Consider the following 6,497-nt stretch of genomic DNA (forward strand, 5'->3'; position numbering starts at 1 on the left):
GCCTTTGGAATCGATTATGTGGGTTTCGATTGTTTAGCTCCGAACTGGCACTTCAATTCTTCATTCCCGAACTATATTGATCAAATTTTAAGTTTTCTACAACTTTTTTTTCACTAATTTCCTTTTCTTTTAATTTAGGATATTTTGTTACATGCCCTAATAAGTGGCTCATTCCTTTAAAACTTAGTCCTATATATTGTTTTGAAAATGCTTACAAATAACTCTTTACTCCTTAGAATACAATTTTATTTTCTTAAAGTGCTTCCATAATTTAGACCTAATTCTCTTTCTAATAGAGCTAGATGCCATAAATGATTCATTGGTGCTTTCAGAATCATTTACATTTTAGGCATTAGAAAATATAATGACTTTCGAATGGTAACATTTATGACTAAACCATTAATAAGTAATAAATAATAAATAAGCTCTATTGTTTCCCAATGAGCACGAAAGAGATTAAACAAAATAAACAAATATAGTAGTTGTGAAAAAGTGATTTCATAGGACAAGGAGCTTGTTTACAAATAGGGTTGTTAATGGATTGGATATTGGTCCAATTTGATTCGATCTAGATTTAGATTGGTCCATTAGATTTAGATTTAGATTGGTCCAATTCAACATTGTCTTATTCGATCATCCAACCTGCTCAAATTGATTTTGATTCGGATAGGGTCCAACTCAAACCCAATTCATTAACACACGTATTTACAAGGATACAGTTATAAATATCTTCATTATTTTCAGCTCATACTTTGAATAGGTCTCTTCTAGTATAAAATTAAAAAGAAAATGCATTTGGATACTGAATTTAAGAACATGAATAAAAAAGCACCTGAGCCCTAAGAGCTTAAATCATTTTGAAATTGCATAAAATATTGATTCAGAATTTTTTTGACTATTAACATTTAGTCATTTATTAATTGGCTTTTAGTGGTATTTGAGATACAAAATAAAATCCATTGAGTTGATCTTCTAATATTATTAAATACCATATCATTTTTAGCGTTCCAAATTTATACTACTTTAAAAAGTACGAATGGCTTCAAGAATATTTCTGGAATTTTCTAAGGACAATATTTACCCCTCTATATTTAAATTTAACGATAAAAAAATGAGGGCAAATAAGGTAATTGGTTCTTGATATTAAATGAGTTGAAAAGTGGTAATTTAAAGATATTCAATGCTTTCAATCCTCTCTCATTAAATCCAATATTTAAGTTATTAACTTGCATTCATGTTCATTGAATATATTTAAGCCATTTTTATTTCTTCTCATCATTAAGTTCTATTAATTAAATCCATACTTAATAAATTAATAATTCCAATAACATAAAGGGTTATACCTTTAAAGTCTACCTAGCAAAAATAGTGTTTTCATCTAAGTGGTAGTAATAAATTAACCCATGCTGCCATGATTAAATAATAAAGTTAAAAAATAGATAAAATGAAAAAAAAATAGAAATTGAAAAAATTGGGAACATTTTTAACATACATATAAAACAATAATATATTAAAATAAGAAATTCTTGTAAAATTTAAAACCAATTGGAAGTAAAAATACTTTTATATTCTCTCATTAAACCCTATATTTAAAATATATTTTTCTCATCATTAAATTGTTGTAATTAAATCCACATTATTAATTTTAATAGTATAAAAATAAATATTTCAAAAAGTAATTTGAAAACAAAACCATTTTCTTCCCTCCCAGTGATGGGCAAGCAATTTGACCATTTGGGGTCAAATGGATTAATAAATAATGCCATAATTAAATAATAAAAATTTAAAATAAATAACTTTGAAATATAAAAAGTATTTTTATTAATGATGAAAATGGAAAACCAATTTCAAAATCTACCTAGAAATTAAATAATGTCATAATCAAATAATAATTTTTTTTAATAATAGAAAATACAAAGAATCACAAAAATAAAAAAAAATAAAAAAGATAAGAGAAAATTTTGGATACATATCTAATGTTATATATTTATAAAAAATAAAATATTGGGTACATCACTAATATTGTACATTCATTATATTGAACAAAAATAAGTTTTCACTACAAGAAAAATGACCTAAGGCGGCAATCACAAAACCGTCGGGTTAGCCTTCCAAATCGCCAGGTTAGGTCTAAGTTGGCGGTTTTGTGACCGCTGCTTAAGCACTGTTGGGCTAGCTCATGATTGTGGGCTTAGATACAAAGAAATGCCAGCTTAGGGCGCCGGTCCAATTGTTTTTATACCGGCGATTCTGTCATAACTGCCAGCATATATACTCAAACACAGCAATTATGACCACCAAGCCACCATGTAAGGCAGCAGCAATGTAAAGAATGACCGCCAGCATAGGTCAACTACATTCAATATATATATATATGCTGGCAGCAGTGAATGACGGCCTGCATAGATCAAATTTATTTAAAAAAATATATATTTCTTAATGATAAATCCTGAGTTATCCATTAACCCCCTTGGAGTTGAAGATGATGCAAACAAATTTCAGTTATTACCTCTCAAAAGAATTAAATTATGAACCAACAAATATGGGAAACTTAACTTGACATTAGGATTATCGATGTTCTGTCTACATCACAGAGTCTACTAGCTGTTCAAAAAAAAAATAAATAAATATATTAAAAGACAAGTTAAAAACATAGAACACTATTATGCTAGATACCTATCCTATCCTAGAATTTAGACATTCAATACAACGTTGGCTCATCAGTGATGAAACTCATGCATATGTCCCATCTTTTGGGACATCATTCTCTTTGAGTTTTCTATTTTAGGCCCTAGATCCACAAATCTTGAGTGGTGGAGGTTTGATCGCCTGATAAGCCCATTCAAGAAACCTCATCAACAGGACTATTGATCTTCAACATACCTGAAGAGTAAACACCTACATATATTAGGTGTATCCATTTCAACAAACTTGACATTCAGATAGAATTCCATTTATTTCCATAAATGAAGTATATCCATTTTGCATTTTACAAAAAGCAAGCACATATAAGAAAAAACTAAATAAAAAATATAAGTCATAAGCAAGAAAAGATACTCTACTACATTGTTCAAGATTCAAAACATAGAATTAGAGGTGCATTACTGCCACTGCAATGGACAAGGTAATGTCCAATCTACCTATATATGAGGACCCTCCATATGCAACATTTTCAAGCCTTCCTAACCTATCAAGACAAATCAATCATTCCGTATGTTCCAAGTTCTAAAGATTTTGAAATTATTTTAAAACACAAAAAAAAAAGAAAAGAAGTTAATACCTGAAACTTTGGTTGTCTTCAGTTGCTCAACAACTTTGTTCACTTCATGGGTTGACCCAGTTGACCTGTATGTTGAACCACTAACCCATGACCTGGTGGGAAAAGCAGTTCAGCCTCCAAACAAGGTTTTAAGATATTGCCAACATTCCTAGCTAGCCCTTTTGAGTAGAAAGTTACCCTCAAAAAATATATTTCTGAATTATAGTACTAGACTACATACTATGGACGGTATCAAGGGCATCAGACCTCAAATTTCAAGTATCCTTCATGAACATCTACAAGCAAAGGACCACCGTCTCCATTCTTATTCAAAACATATCCATTTTTGCTAGAGAAATCCTTCAACTCAACTTTCCAAAATTCCTTTTGCTGCAAAAAAAAGGTAAATTATAAGCAAAGAAGAATGTAACAAAAAAGCATATCAAGATCTGCAAGGTAATATGCAATCTGAAATAGAAAGAATTACATGATTACCAAATTAACAGAAAGAAATTAACTGAAAATTTTCAGTATCATATGCAGAAATATACATGTGTATACTCATACAAAAAGGAGTGAAGAACTTGGCTTCCATCTTCAACCATTTTACTTCTTTAACTTAGTAACCATCCGGAATATGATCCTCTAAATTATTGTAGATAACACTGGGCAGAAAACACTGGGGGAGTTGTTATCTGGTCTTTAGCACAATTAGCTGAAAATAGATCTCTCCTTAGTTCTCTTTTTGAGATTGAAAATATTCATGACATCCAAATTGCTCTTTTTTGGGGTGCAAACAGAAAATAAAGCTCTACACAAGGTAAAGGGTAGAGCATTTATACAAATCAAATAATCTAATGTTTTTTAATAGATTGCAAAATAAGACCAGAATTATCCATTTGACCCATCCTAGAAAAGAAATTAGTTAAGAAATTAGCTTCTCCATACACATGCAAAAATCTAATAATATATATTATGTCCCATCATAATCTAAAAATTCTAGTCTACCTACAAAGCTACATGTACACCAGAAAACTCCAAATCTTGAGGTTTTGAAATCATGTCTCAATAAAAACAGAATGTCCAATAGTAAGAAATGCAAATCTAAAACATATTATAAAAAGGAGAACACAAATCCAAAAACAATTGAGAATACTGTGAAATATGTAATGGATGACAAAAATTCAGGAAAACACCAAGGTCAAATTGCCAACCTTTTCTAGAAGAGTAGTTCATTCTATTGTACATCCTCACAAAATTGCCATGATGCATGATGCCGGTTTCTCTCACCTGGATCCATTGTGTTTTTGTGAACTAGACAGCCTCACCCCAAAGGAAACCCAGAACAAAGAAGATAAACCCCACTAATAGAAAATACAATTCCAACCATAGTATGTGTACATAACGATTGGCGTAGCAACATATATATAAGAAAACCAATTTCCAAAAGAAAACTTCCATTAAACTGAAAGAAATAAAGAAAGAGAAGAAATACAAATGATAGGAAAACAACCTTAATGGATGAAATCGATAGGTATCAAAAAAATGTGAAATCCATACTCTCTTAACAAGAAATGAGAGAAAGTGAAAAAATTGAACTCAGGAGTAGCTTAACAGCATTACAGATTCACAGATAATGACGAAATCAAACCCCTGCAAAAAAATAAAATTTGAACAAATAAGCAATAAAAATTAGAAGAAGATATTTAAGAAAAGGAACGAATATATAAGAAGAAGAAAAAAACACTCTGAAAATGGTCCAGCTTTGACAATGGTAGTGAGACAAAGCACTAGAAAACTTTAACAAAGAAACAAACTGAAAAAGAAAATTAAGCCCGACCCAAAACCCCAAACTCAAGTCAAACCAAACACAAACACTTGCATTTAGAAATCCGAATAAACACAAAAAATGCAGGGTTCCCCAATCAATGGAAACCGAGGTCTTGTTCCCATCTTATCAATCTCTTCGATTCCCTCCGTTAAAAAGGTTTTGGCTAAAAACTTACCTATTAGATTCCCTCTGCATTCAAGTCAAATCATATCGTAAAACTAAAAGAGAAAAGACTGGACAAATATTCTATAGACAAAGGTTTCTTTCAAAAAAACAGATCTGGCTTCCTAGCGAGTTGGTTCAATCTACAAGACGATGGATCAGAAAATCCGGGGTGGCTAATCCGACGAGATTGCTCCGATAGCGAGCTGAATGTTTTGAGAGATTGAGGGCTTGAGAGTAGAGTGATCACGCACAGTATCAAACAGTGACAAAATTATATATTAAGACAAGTCGCTCGGATGGTTAAGTTAGTATTGCGAGCTGAACGGGCCAGAGAGTAGAGTGATCACGTACAGTATCAAACAGTGACAAAATTATATATTAGGATAAGAGTCTGATGATGAAACCTTCACATTGACACATGCAAATGACTTCTTCCAATAGAAACGATGGAATAGAACCTGCTTGTAGCCATTACTGCTTGAGGTCTGTGAATAAGTTTTGAAGAAATGCAAAACAAGCATATAGCAAAAGGGATACAAAAAAGAAAAAAAAATATAGATTCAAGAAATCAGAAAAAAAAAATGAAAAGGGTTTCTTTAATTTATGGGAAATGATGAACAGAGTTTAAACATTACCCAGATCAATGAACTTGCCTTTCTCAACTTCTTGGAATTACTCCCCGACTTCTCGACTTTCTCTAATCGTTCCTACCAAAGATACACCAAGGATTTCTATATAGGTCTAATCTCGATTAAATCTCTACAATCAACTACAAACTTTCTGTGAAGTGAAGTAGAAAAGATGAGGGAACTTACTGCGCGTACGTTTTTGATGTAGAAGACAAAGTAACGCGCGTTTTGATGTTTTGGAAATAGAGGGAAGTTTTCTTCATACCGGCGCGAGAGCAAGTGATGACCGATTCAATCTGAAAACGCCAGCCTAATTTTTTGAACATGCCGCTCTCCTTTATATTAACCCTCGCTTTAGTTCATAGATGGAGGTCAAGTTAAAATCGCCACCATTGATGTATCAAGGGCGGCATTTTTTATGATCATCGATTCAAAATCTATCCGTTTTTTCTTGTAGTGTTTATACATAAGAAATAATTTTATGAATGATGGAAATGTAATACAAAATTTAATATCAACCTAAAAATCAAACAGTTTTATTTTTGATGGTGGGTTAGTGGTTTGAGTAAAATGATACTATAGACAAATAAAAGTTAAGTGTAATAAGTAAAAA

The 6,497-nt window shown here is 31.4% G+C and overlaps 1 long non-coding RNA gene across 7 annotated transcripts; it reads right to left on the minus strand.

The window, feature by feature from the left end:
* Window positions 1-2,541: 2,541 nt before the first annotated feature.
* LOC104601542 (uncharacterized) lies at window positions 2,542-6,287 on the minus strand. 7 transcript variants are annotated; one of them, XR_735896.3, is made up of 8 exons: window positions 6,071-6,282; window positions 5,891-5,962; window positions 4,773-4,912; window positions 4,474-4,549; window positions 3,527-3,649; window positions 3,281-3,372; window positions 3,141-3,187; window positions 2,542-2,883 (listed from the first exon to the last, which is right to left on the minus strand). It is a non-coding gene; the product is annotated as an uncharacterized LOC104601542 (long non-coding RNA). The 7 variants fall into 7 exon arrangements; XR_016079147.1 differs by adding an exon at window positions 5,660-5,740 and having other exon boundaries at window positions 4,474-4,912; window positions 6,071-6,279; XR_016079151.1 differs by having other exon boundaries at window positions 3,458-3,649; window positions 4,474-4,912; window positions 6,071-6,287.
* Between the last annotated feature and the right edge of the window lie 210 nt (window positions 6,288-6,497).

Source organism: Nelumbo nucifera, chromosome 8 (assembly GCF_055504915.1).
Source record: "Nelumbo nucifera cultivar China Antique chromosome 8, China Antique-T2T, whole genome shotgun sequence".
In the NCBI taxonomy this organism is placed as follows: Eukaryota; Viridiplantae; Streptophyta; class Magnoliopsida; order Proteales; family Nelumbonaceae; genus Nelumbo; species Nelumbo nucifera.